The sequence below is a fragment of the Chiloscyllium punctatum genome, chromosome 18, assembly GCF_047496795.1.
Source record: "Chiloscyllium punctatum isolate Juve2018m chromosome 18, sChiPun1.3, whole genome shotgun sequence".
NCBI lineage: Eukaryota > Metazoa > Chordata > Chondrichthyes > Orectolobiformes > Hemiscylliidae > Chiloscyllium > Chiloscyllium punctatum.
Window position 1 is genome coordinate 76,704,323 of NC_092756.1, and position 14,446 is coordinate 76,718,768.

Sequence of the window (14,446 nt, forward strand, 5' to 3'; positions counted from 1 at the left end):
GGGCCAAATGCTGCCTTCTGGGACTAGATTAATTGAGGCGATCTGGTTGGCATGGTCGAGTTGGACTGAAGGGTCTGTCCAAGTCTATGACTCTGTATGTGTTAGCTTTCTTGAAGATTTTCACTCGTGTTACAGAGCCTTTTTAAATGACTATCACAATATTTTAAAATATATTTTTATTGAAAAAATGTATTTTTTAATATTACAAGAAATACAAAGCAATACAAATCAAAACAATTAAAAAAAACACAAGAAAAATGTAAAACAATTGCCACCCGCCCTCAGTTTTGTTGTGTACCATACTTGTGAGAAAATCCAAGGGGATGTGCTCCATAGCAATCTCCCGCCAACCCAACAGGCCCAGGGGGGTTTTCATATAACCAACCTAACAAGATATTCTTTCTTGCACAAAATATGAGGATATTGAGATGTTTTTTGTCTGCTCATCTGCAGGGAGCACACTGGGCAGGCCCAGAAGAAGAGATTCTGGATTAGTGGCGCTGGAAGAGCACAGCAGTTCAGGCAGCATCCAAGTAGCTTCGAAATCGATGTTCGGGCAAAAGCCCTTCATCAGGAATAAAGGCAGTGAGCCTGAAGCGTGGAGAGATAAGCTAGAGGAGGGTGGGGATGGGGAGAAAGTACCATGGAATACAATGGGTGAGTGGGGGAGGGGATGAAGGTGATAGGTCAATGAGGAGAGGGTGGAGTGGATAGGTGGAAAAGGAGATAGGCAGGTAGGACAAGTCTGGACAAGTCATGGGGACAGTAACTGAGCTGGAAGTTTGGAACTAGGGTGAGGTGGGGGAAGGGGAAATGAGGAAATGTTGAAATCCACATTGATGCCCTGGGGTTGAAGTGTTCCGAGGCGGAAGATGAGGCGTTCTTCCTCCAGGTGTCTGGTGGTGAGGGAGCAGCGGTGAAGGAGGTCCAGGACCTACATGTCCTCGGCAGAGTGGGAGGGGGAGTTGAAATGTTGGGCCACGGGGCAGTGTGGTTGATTGGTGCGGGTGTCCCGGAGATGTTCCCTAAAGCGCTCTGCTAGGAGGCGCCCAGTCTCCCCAATGTAGAGGAGACCGCATCAGGAGCAACGGATACAATAAATGATATTAGTGGATGTGCGAGTAAAACTTTGATGGATGTGGAAGGCTCCTTTAGGGCCTTGGATAGAGGTGAGGGAGGAGGTGTGGGCGCAGGTTTTACAGTTCCTGCGGTGGCAGGGGAAAGTGCCAGGATTGGAGGGTGGGTTGTTTGGGGGCATGGACCTAACCAGGTAGTCGCGGAGGGAACGGTCTTTGCGGAAGGCGGAAAGGGGTGGGGAGGGAAATATATCCCTGGTGGTGGGGTCTGTTTGGAGGAGGCGGAAATGTCGGCGGATGATTTGGTTTATGCAAAGGTTGGTAGGGTGGAAGGTGTGCACCAGGGGCGTTCTGTCTCCCTCAAACAAATCGCCCACGCAAGACACACCCCTAGCTGCCCAATGTTTGAATCCTGAATCTATCATCGCCGGTTGAAAACCCGGCATACCCGGTGTAAGAGAAGATGTTTTGCCAAGATTGCCTTCCCTCTGCCGAATTGCCCTCCGTGCTTTAACAGTATCGATAACTATTGGGTTATGGCAATATTCCCTAACTGTCCTCATTTTGTCCAAACACAGCAAGTGAGTAAGGGGTCACCTTAGTCTGGGAGGTTTCAATATCTAACCCTATTGAAAGAGGGTCCCCACAAGCCCAATCACTCATGTAGGATAAAAGGGAGCTTAGTTGGTAGCTTTTAATGTCGGGGAGATCCACTCCCCGCAGTCTGTGAGACACTCGCAGTTTAGCTCATTTAATGAGGGGCCACTGACGATGTCAAATAAAGGGGCTGAACCAGCCGTTCAGTCTCCTGAATGTTCGCTTATCGAAAATCAGGGGGAGCATCCATATAGGGTATAGTAAACGAGGGAGAATATTCATCTTAATAAACACTATCCGACCCAACCACGAGACCAGAAGCGCCTCCATCTTTGAAGGTCTTGTTTGATTTTGTCAAATAATTGAACAAAATTGGCTTTGAACAGCCGATTCAGAACTGGAGTAATGAACATGCTCAAATACACAAAACCCCACCCCCGTGACCATTTAAATGGGAATCGATATTCACCCTCAAGACTTAACACTTTCATAAGACCACCCATAGGCATAGACTCTGATTTTGCAAGATTAATCTTGTCCCCCAAAAAGGTGCCAAACACACAGATGCATGCTAACAGGCGAGGGACTGAAACTGCTGGATTTGATGAAAGAATGAGGACATCGTCCACATACAGTAAACTCTGATGTAAATTTGACCCCACGTCTGGAGCTGATATATTGGGATCCCTATAAATGGCCTCCACCAATGATTCAATCCCCACTGTAAAAAGCAGTGGGGAAAGGGAACAGACCTGCCGGCTGACCCCAAAAAATGTTAAAATTGATTGATCACACCCTGTTGGTGATGACCTCAGCGAGAGGGTCATTGTGGAGAACCTTTACCCAACTTATAAAAACTTCGCCCAAAACAAACCGCTCCAGAGTATGGAAAAGGTACACCCTCTCAACTCGGTCAAGCACCTTCTCTGTATCTAGAGAAATCACCAATCCCTATATTGACTGTTGTTGACACACTTGAATTACATTAAGCAGCCTCCTAACATTATTGGAGGATCTGCGGCCCTTTATGAAGCCCGTCTGGTCCTCTTTAACAATAGAAGGTAACACAGTCTCCAGCCTTAACACAAGAGTATTATAGAGGATTTTCAATTCCACATTTAAGAGTGAAATGGGTCTGAACTAAGCTCAGTCCCCCGGGACCTTCCCTTTTATAAGAATAAGTGAAATATTGGCCTCTCTCAGAGATGGCGGGAGACAATCATGGCTGTATGAGTCATTAAACATGTTGAACATCGGGCCTGACAATATGTTCATAAATTCCTTCTAGAATTCGCTGGGAAGTCCATCAGGACCGGGTGCCTTTCCACCCTGAAGCTGCTTCACAGCCTCCTGCACCTCTTGCTCTGATAAGGGGACATTGAGAAAAGACTCTTGTTCGGGGGTCACACCCAGGAGCTCCAGATCCTTGAATAAAGCCTCCATTTTGGCCCACCCCTCCTCACAACCCTCAGATTGGTATAACTTAGAGTAGAATCTCTGGAATGACACATTAATCTTTTTGGAGTCACACGTTCGGTTCCCAGACCCTTCCCTAATCACTGTAATGGCTTGAGGGGCGCTCCTTTTCCTAGCGAGATATGCTAAGTATTTACCAGACCTGTCTCCATGATCATATAACCTTTGCTTTGCAAAATTAAGCTCATTCTTTGCTGTCTGCGTGAGCATGGAATTCAATGCAGACCACAGCGCCGTAATCCTCTGTAACTTGACCAATAAGGGTCTGTCAAAGTCGACCTTCTCAGCTGCCTTCAACCGTGCTTCGAGGAGACGTTGCTGCTCACCCTTCTTCCGCCTCCTACTGGCAGTGTAGGAAATAACTGACCCACTGGCATAGGCTTTGGCAATTTCCAAAAGGAAGGATTGGCTACCATCCGAGCATGAGTTAATGTCTAGGAAAGCCCAAAATGCCCGAGAGTAATGCTCCACAAACGTATTATCCTTGAGGATAAAGGGATCCATTTGCCAATGCCTTGGACCCACTGTAATGTCCTTAATCTTAACCAACAGGTACACTGGAGTGTAGATGGTAATATTACCGATCGTACAAGGTGCCACCAAGTCCAGGGTTGCCACGGGGATTGGAAAAAAAATCAATCCTGGTGTGACAACTGTGTGGATTAGAAAAGAAAACCCGTAAAATCCCTGCCTGTAGGGTGGAGACACCTCCAGATGTCCACCAACCCTCACTCCACACACAGATCGACTCATTGTTTAGTTTGTACAGAGGGTATCGTGGTTGGCGGGTGGGGGGGGGGGGGGCTTTGGGCAACCTCTGTACTGTGGGATCCATGAGACAGTTAAAATCTCCCCTTATAATGATATGCCAGTACTCCAGACTGATCAATTTAGAAAATGTATCTCGCAAAAAGGTGAGGGGCTGAGCTGGAGGGCAATAAACATTTAAACACCATATTCTTCCCCATTTAACAACGCTATAAGAATTGCAAACCTCCTGTGTGAGTGTCTTTAACACACTCTTGTATCTTAAATGGGAGATTCCTCCTCACCAATACAGCCACTCCCCTATTTCTGGTATTAAATGATGTGAAGTAAACCCGATCAAATCCATTCTGCTGTAGTTTCAAATGCTCCCTGTCATCCAAGTGCGTCTCCTGTAACAAAGGAATATCCCCTTTCTCCTTTCTAAGACTCAAAAGTACCTTCTTCCTCTTAATTGGTGAGTGACTTCCCTTGATATTCCAGGTTCACATTTAATCAAGTCATTAGCCATAACATTCTGCAGTAACATTTAAATTCCAGAGAGGAGGAACTCAAACCACAAATCACTGAGCCTTAGTGTCATATGATCCATCAAATATGAAAACTACATAAACTGAAACCACTACATTTAACAAACCTACAAAACTATCAAAGATTAAAAGCAATACAAACCACCATTTCAAGTGCCAATGGCGCTGAATAGGGGAACTCACCTCCTGCCCAAAGGGTCAACTACTCATCCCAAACTGCCCATAAGTAGGCATCTCGCCATCCCAACCATTTTCCCTCCTTCTAGCTAGAGCCGTACCACAAACACAAGCAGAATAGAAAGTAAATATACCATAGAATAGCAATATGAATAAAGAAAAAAAAACATTTAAGATCGATGGGGTAAATACCCCACCCATCCTCTGGTATAACTTCACTTAGAAATTGAAAGTACACATCTCAACCGCCACCAAACACAGTTTAAACCGGATTATTACCAATCGGGAAAACAAGGAAAAGAAAGCTCCAACTGGACTTCCTCGGTTTTTTTAAAAAACAGCAAAGACATAACCAAACAACACTATTTGTAGATACTAAATTGTTCAGATTCAGTTAATTTGTCCACAAAGTCTCTTGCCTTCTCCGATGTATCAAAGAGATGTACGGATCCATGTAAGGTTATCGGAGCACCGCCGGATACCTCAGAGAGTACTGGATCCCAAACTCCCTCAGTCTTCTCTTGGCAGAAACATTATCCGTCAGGGGGCGGGAAGTAAACAGCCAGGGCTGACAAAGGAAGTCAGGAAATGTATCATAGGGAAAGAGAGAGCCTCCAAAGTGGCCAAGAGCACTGGGAAATCAGAAGATTGGGAAGACGACAAAAACAAACAGAGGATAACAAAGACATAGAAATATGAAGGAGAGGATCAAATATGAAGGTAAGCTAGCCAGTAATATTAGAAATGATTCTTAAAGTTTCTGTCAATACATAAGAAACAAGCGAGAGGCATTATTAGAAATTGGGCCGTTTCAAATTGATGCAGGAAGGCTCGTGAAGGGAGATAAGGTAATGGCTGAAGAACTTGGTAAATACTTTGTGTCAGTCTTCACAGTGGAAGACATGAGCATTATCCTAACAATTAAGCAGAGTCAGGGGGCAGATTTGAGTATGGTAGCCATTACAAAAGAGGAAGTGCTCGAAAAGCTAAAAGGTCTTAAAATTGATAAATCTCCCGGCCCTGGTGGTCTACATCCTAGAGTTCTGAGGGAGGTGGCTGAGGAAATAGTAGAGGCTATTTTTAATCTTTCGTAAATCACTGGAGTCAGGGAAATTCCCAGATGATTGGAAAATCACTGTTGTAAACACCTTGTTCAAGAAAAGATCAAGATAAAAGATGGAAAATTATAGGCCAGTTTGTATAACCTCGGTTGTAGGTTAAATTTTAGGATCCATCATTAAGGATGAGATTTCTAAATTCTTGGAAGTGCACGGTTGGATTAGAACAAGTCACCATGGATTTAGTAAGAGGAGGTCATGCCTGACAAACCTGTTAGAATTCTTTGAAGAGGTAACAAGTAGGTTAGACCAGGGAAACCCAGTGGATGTTATCTACCTAGATTTCCAAAAGGCCTTTGATAAGGTGCCTCACGGGAGACTGCTGAGTACGGTGAAGGTCCATGGTGTTCGAGGTGAGCTACTGGCATGGATTGGGAATTGGCTGTCTGACAGAAGGCAGAGAGTTGGGATAAAAGGTTCTTTCTTGGAATGACAGCTGGTGACAAGTGGTGTCCCGTAGGGTTCAGTGTTGGGGCCACAGCTGTTCACTTTATATATTAATGATCTGGATGAAGGGACTGTGGGACATTCTGGCGAAGTTCACCGATGATGCAAAGTTAGGCAGACAAGCAGGTTGTTCTGAGGAGATGGGAGGCTGCAGAAAGATTTAGACAGTTTAGGAGAGTGGTCCAGGAAATGGCTGATGAAATTCAACCTGAGCAAATGCTAGGACTTGCACTTTGGAAAAAGGAATACAGGCATGGACTATTTTTTAAACAGTGAGAAAATTCTTAAAGCCAAAGTACAAAGGGATCTGGGAATGATAGTCCAGGAATCTCTAAAGGTTGACTTGCAGGTTGAGTCCATGGTTAAGAAAACAAATGTAATGTTGCCATTTATCTCAAGAGGGTTGGAATGTAAAAGCAGCAATGTCCTTCTGAGACTTTATAAAGCTCTGGTTAGGCCCCATTTGAAATACTGTATCCAATTTTGGGCTCCACACCTCAGGAAGGACATACTGGCACTGGAGCATGTCCAGCGGGGATTCACACAGATGATCCCTGGAACGGGAGGCTTAACATATAATGAACAGCTGAGGATCCTGGGATTGTATTGATTAGAGTTTCGAAGGTTGAGGGGAGATCTAATACAAATTTACTAGTTAATGCATGGATTAGAAAGGGTGGATGGTGGGAATGTGTTTCCATCAGGACCCATGGGCACAGCCTGAGAATTAGAAGGGGGTCAATTTAGAACGGAAATGAGGAGACATTTCTTCAGGCAGAGAGTGGTGGGCCTGTGGAATTCATTGCCGTGGAGCACAGCAGAGGCCAGGACGTTAATTGTCTTCAGGGCAGAGATTGATAAATTCTTGATCGCACAAGGAATTAAGGGTGACGATGAGAGTGCCACGAAGTGGCGTTGAAATGCCCATCATTCACCATTGAATGGGAGGGTGGACCCGATGGGCTGAATGGCCTTACTTCCATTCCTATGTCTTAGGCTCATCATCGTAAGGTTTTCTTTTCTGGTTTCCCACCGCTGAGAAGTCCTGGAAAGGCATGAGCTTAGAGCCCTCGTAAATTAGGGCCTTCAGATCCTTCCCTTGGATTAGACTACCTACAGTGTGGAAACAGGTAACACTATGGGCAATTTAACATGGCCAATTCACCTTTGTACTGTGGGAGGAAACCAGAGCAATGTGCAAATTCCACACAGGCATTTGTCCAAAGTCGGAATTGGACATGGGACCCTGCTATTGTGAGGCAGTAGGGCTAACCACTGAGCCACCTGATTCTGGGAGCTGCCACAATTCTCTCCTTAGCTCTGTAGTTCATACAGTTTTTGAGCAAAGTAAAATGTAGTTCCGCAAATACAAACTCACCCCACAAACTTATATGTGCTTGTGTGTGTGTGTGTGTGTTTGTATGTCTATGTGTGTGCGCTTGTATGTGCGTGTGTGTGTGTGTGTGTGCGTGTGTATGTGTTCGTGGTTGTGAGCGTGTGTGCATGTGTGAGTGTGAGTGCGGGCGTGTGCGCGTCTGTGTGCGTGTGTGTACGTGTGTTTGTGTGTGTGTGTGCGCGTGCGTCTGTGTGTGTGCTTGTATGTGTGTGTGCGCGCGTGTGTGTGTGCGCGTGTGTGTGTGTGCATGTGTGTGCGCGTGCGTCTGTGTGTGTGTATATAGGGTGGGGAGGGTGGTGGGTGTGGCTGTTATGAGTGTCAACAGACAGGAGTGTTCCCTCCCAGTCAGAGAACACTTCAGCAATTCGGGACATTCGCCCTCGGACCTTCCTCCAAGGGGGACTTCGGGACAGGCAACAATGAAAAGTGGCCGAGCAGAGGCTGATCACCAAGTTTGGGAACAATGGAGATGGCCTCAACTGGGACATTACAGGTGACCCCATTCAACTACACACACACACACACACACACACACACACACATACACACACACACACATACACACACACAGACACATACACACACACATACACACACACAAATACACACACACATACACTCACACACGCGTATACACACATACACACGCACATACACACACAAATACACACGCACATACACTCACACACATACACACATACACACACACATACACGTACACATGCACATACACATACACACACACATACATACACACACATATACAAATACACACACACATACACACACACATACACACACAAATACACACGCACATACACACACACACACACACATACACATACACACACATGCACACACACATACACATACACACACATACACACACACATAAACAAACACATACACACACACAAACACACACACATGCACATACAAATACACACACACATACACACACAAACACACACACACATACAGACACAAACACACAAACACACACATACCTAAACAGACACACACATACACACACACATACGCACATGCACATACACACACATACACATACATAGATACACATACACACACATACACATACACATACCATAAGACCATAAGACCATAAGACAGAGGAGTGGAAGTAATGCCATTCGGCCCATCGAGTCCACTCCGCCATTCAATCATGGCTGCTGGGCATTTCAACTCCACTTACCCGCATTCTCCCCGTAGCCCTTAATTCCCCGAGACAACAAGAATCTATCAATCTCTGCCTTGAAGACATTTAGCGTCCCGGCCTCCACTGCACTCCGCGGCAATGAATTCCACAGGCCCACCACTCTCTGGCTGAAGAAATGTCTCCACATTTCTGTTCTGAATTTACCCCCTCTAATTCTAAGTCTGTGTCCACGGGTCCTAGTCTCCTCACCTAACGGAAATAATTTCCTAGAGTCCACCCTTTCCAAGCCATGTATTATCTTGTACGTCTCTATTAAGTCTCCCCTTAATCTTCTGAACTCCAATGAATACAATCCCAGGATCCTCAGCCGTTCCTCATATGTTAGACCTACCATTCCAGGGATCATCCGTGTGAATCTCCGCTGGACACGTTCCAGTGCCAGTATGTCCTTCCTGAGGTGTGGGGACCAAAACTGGACACAGTACTCCAAATGGGGCCGAACCAGAGCTTTATAAAGTCTCAGTAGCACAACGGTGTTTTTATATTCCAACCCTCTTGAGATAAGTGACAACATTGCATTCGCTTTCTTAACCACAGACTCAACCTGCATGTTGACCTTTAGAGAATCCTCGACTAGCACTCCCAGGTCACTTTGTACTTTGGCTTTACGAAATTTCTCACCGTTTAGAAAGTAGTCTGTGCTTTTATTCTTTTTGCCAAAGTGCAAGACCTCGCATATGTATACACACGCACATACACATAACACACACACATACACATAAACACACACATACACATACACACATACAAATGCACACACACACATACACACACATACACATACACACACATACATACACACACACATACACATACATACACACCCACACACACACCCACACACATACATATACACACACAATACACACACATACACACAAACACACACATACACGCGCACACATATACACATGCACATACAGACACAAACACAAACATACACATACACACACATGCACATACAACAGACGCACATACACGCACATACACACACATACATATACACACACACACATACATACACACACACGTACATACACACATACACACACATACACACACACCTATATACACACACATACATGTATACACACACATAAATACCCACACACATATACACACACACATACACACCCACAGACACACATATACACACACACATACACACACTCACATATACACACACACACATGCACACACACATATACACACACATATAAGTTTGTGTGATGAACTTGTACTTACAGAATTACATTTTACTTTGCTCAAAAACTGTATGAATCCATGTAAGATGCTGTAAATCTGTTTATTAGATTAGAAAAAGTCTGACCATTGTGGCACAGACAGCCTCACACAGGGGAGCTCACACCTTCAATACATCATCTGAGCCGACATGACACCAATTGTTAAAGTTCACTTGAGAATGTAACTTTTGATAAAAGTTTTGCAATTTACATATGAAAGAACGAAAACCAACCTGGCCATTCTAAAAGATGAGAGACTTAACAAACAATCCAGGTCTTTCTCAAGATACAATTTCAGTTGCATCACACTGTAAACATTTGCTATAAATTCTGTGTCCTGCAATCTTATTCTCCACAACCACCTGATGAAGGAGCAGTGCTCCGAAACCTAGTGCTTCCACATGTTCGACTATAACCTGGTGTTGTGTGATTTTTAAATCTGGCATTCACCCATCTCCTGACGGTTGAGCATACATCTCAAGGCCAGGACAGCGGCCCTCCGCAGGGATACAATCTCTGTTCAGTGTCAGGCACCAAGAGGGTCTGAGAACTGAAAGGACAATGTGATCATTTGTCAGAAAGACCTGAGACTGTGTTGTTTCCCTGTTACACCTTGGCAGCAGCTGCCCGAACCTTTAGTGCGTCCCTCAGTGTGTTGTCACAGATCTGGGAGTGTGCTTGTCTGTCGCACTCATTTGAGGCCAACTGTTTCCAGTGGTCTGCCAATATAGTGCCCTCGTGGCCTAATGGCTATGGCACTGGCCTCTGAAATCTGGGATTTCAGGGATTTCATTTTTAAGCCTGGTCTTTGCAGTGGCTGATTTTCATCCCGTGTCAACTTCACCTCAATCCAAATTGACTGGATTTTTTAACTACTCTGTTAAAAATCATTGTGCCTATGTTGAGATTATGGCAAATGCTGTTTAGTAGAAACTTATACAAGATAATTCCGGGATTTGGGAGATCCTGGGATGAATTGTCTGAAAGAGACAGCACAGCCACAATGGGCTGAATGCCCAACAAGATTGGGTTGATTTGTCCTCAATGCAGCTTTTTGCAACATCTCCACTTCCATCTTCCCCAGTAACTGCAAATATCTTGAAAGTGCTGCACAAAATAACATTGAGCCCTTTGCTATTTTCCTGTCTGCTCCATTTTCCTCAGACTTGAGTTGTGCAAAGTTGGAGTTTGGTTGATTTCTCATCTGTCCATTTGGGGAGAAATGGGAGGCAGGATCAATTTATGAAGCAGCCAACGATTTAGCATGAGATGGAAGGGGTAAGAACCAAATAGTGAGAGTGCAACACACAGAAACACACACGATGAGAGGTCAGGGTGCAGTATTTAAACGCTGCCATTGCTAGTGTGGGTGTGGGGCCTCAGTGGCCTAATGGATAATGCACTGGCCTCCGAAGCCAGGGATTGTGGTTTCAAGTCCTGTCTGGGGTGTTTGACTCTTGATACATGTGTCCCGAGTCTTTAATCCTCTTTGACAACGTCCCGACGTCTGCTTTCAGTTGACGGGATGTGGTTCCCTGTGTGATCTTACACAGATATTTTGGGGATCTGCAGAATTCCCTGAAAGAGACAGGACAGTCACAATGGCTGAAAACCTGCTGAGATTCTCCTGGGGATGGCATGGTGGCTCAGTGGGTAGCACTGCTGCCTCACAGTGTCAGGGACCTGGCTTTGATTCCTCCCTTGGGTGTCTGTTTGTGTCGAGTTTGCACATTCTCTCCATGGGGTACTCCGGGTGCTTTGGTTTCCTCCCACATCCGAAAGATGTGCAGGTTCGGTGGATTGGTTTTGGGGAATGCAGGGTGAGAGGATAGGGGTTAGGCCTGGCTGGGATGCTCTTCAGAGGGTCAGTGTGGACGTGATGGGCTGAATGGCCTGCCCTCCTCACCCTTGGGCTTTTATAAACAATTCTGGAGCATGAGCAGCATGAATAGGGTAAACAGCCAAGGTCTTTACCCTGGGGTGGGGGACTCCCGAACTAGAGGGCTTAGGTTTAGGGTGAGAGGGAAAAGATATAAAAGAGACCTGAGGGGCAACTTTTTCAGGCAGAGGGTGGTGTGTGTGTGTGGAATGAGCTGCCAGAGGAAGTGGTGGAGGATGGTACAATTACATCATTTAAAAGGCATCTGGATGGTATATGAATAGGAAGAGTTTGGAGGGAGATGGGCCGAGTGCTGGAAGGTGGGACTAGATTGGGTTGGGATATCTGTTCGGCATGGACGGGTTGGACCGAGGGTGTGTTTCTGTGCTGTACATCTCTATGACTCAATGACTGGAAGTGTCAGTCTGAGTAAATCCGTTGTCTAGCTCCTGGCAATGTGACCCCATTGGATGATGTGAACCCGGCTCATGACCCCTTTGGCCAAAGCTACAGAACATTCTGGAAGGTCAGTGAAAAGAAGGATATGAACACACACCTGGATGCCAGTCCCTTAGAAAAGCCTTGACTGGGATCTGCAGCAGAGCTCTGACCATCTGCTCCAAACATGTTCATAAAAGCCCTCGAGTGAGGGGGACAAGCCATTCACCCCAGCAAGTCCACACTCACCCTCTGAAGAGCATCCCATCCAGGCCCAATCCCTATCCTCTCACCCTGCATTCCCCAAAACCAATCCACCGAACCTGCACATCTTTGGGCTGTGGGAAAAACACAATGCACTCCGAGTACCCCATGGAGAGAATGTGCAAACTCGACACAAAGAGACACCCAAGGGAGGAATCAAAGCCAGGTCCCTGACACTGTGAGTCACCATGCCAGCCCCAGGAGAATCTCAGCAGTTCTTTCCCCGTTGTGGCTCTGCTGTCTCTTTCAGGCAATTTCGACCCAATCCTGCAGATCCCCGACAACTTTGTGCAAGTTCATTTTGGACAGCACTTCCCATCAACTGAATGCAGACATGGGGATTTTTATAATGTAGATTAACATTAAAGTTCAAAGAGGGCAACCTATGGAAGTTATCCACTTATGATGGGATTTGAGCACACAGTCCCTGGCTTAGGAGCCCAATATCTTATCCATTAGGCCACTGGGTCTACATGTCTGTTATCAAACTGGCAGCCTTCAAATACTGCACCCTGATGGCTCATATTGTGTTTTTCTCAGTTTTATACTCTCACTAATTGTTTTTTACAACTTCCATCTTATGCTAAAAAAATTAGCTGCTTGATAAATCAATCTCACTTCCCATTTGTCCCCAAACGGACAGACAAGAAACCAACCAAACTCCAACATTGCACAACTCAAGTCTGAGGAAAATGGAGCAGACAGGGAAATAGCAAAGGGCTCAATGTTATTTTGTGCAACGCTTTCAAGATATTTGCAGTTAGTGGGGAGGAAGTAGGTGGAGATGTTGCAAAAAGTTGCATTGAGGACAAATGCTTTCTTTGGTTAGACTGCACTTGGAATACTGCGTCCAGTTCTGGTTGCCCTATTATAGGAAAGATGCTGGTTGGAGGAAAATTATAGAGGGGATGTCAGAGCCGGGTTCTTTACACAGAGAGTTTTGAGAGCATGGAATGCGTTGCCAGCAGCAGTTCTGGAAGCAAGGTCATTGGGGACATTTAAGAAACTGCTGGACATGCATATGGTCACAGACATTTGAGGGTGCATACATGAGGATCAATGGACGGCACAACATCGTGGGCTGAAGGGCCTGTTCGGTGCTGTACTGTTCTACGTTCTATGTTTTATGTTCTAAATCAACAGAATCTTAGCGGGCATTCAGCCCATTGTGGCTATGCTGTCTCTTTCAGACAATTCTCCCCAAGATCTCCCAAATCCTGGAATTGTGTTTTGCAAGTTTCTATTACACATCATTCACCATAATCTCAACACAGGCACAGTTATTTTGAACTGAGTAGTTTGAACAATGCAGTCAATTTGGATCGTGATGAAGTTGGCATGGGACAAAAGTCAGCTACAAAGACTAAGCTTAAAACGTAAGCAGCCCAGAGGGAAATTAAACCCACAATCCCACACTTAGGAGGACAGTGGTTTACCCAATATGCTACGAGGGCACACATAGCCATTTGCCAGTGTAAAGTCTTGGCATCAATCGAGCGTTACAGCCCAGCATGTTAAAATGTCTCAGATGACATGTTGAGGGATACACTAAAGTTTCGGGCAGCTGCTGCCAAGGTGTAACAGGGAAACAACACAGTCTCAGGTCTTTCTGACAAATTATCACATCATTCTTTCAATTCACAGACCCTCTTGTTGCCTGACAATGAACAGAGATCAGTTCCTGCTCAAGTAGAAAATGCCTTTTTGTTCACAACAATACAGGAGCTTTGAGAAATGTCAACATTCCAATGTTTTGTTGGTTCTTATCTCTCTGCATAGACTGTACACAACTGATTTAGAAT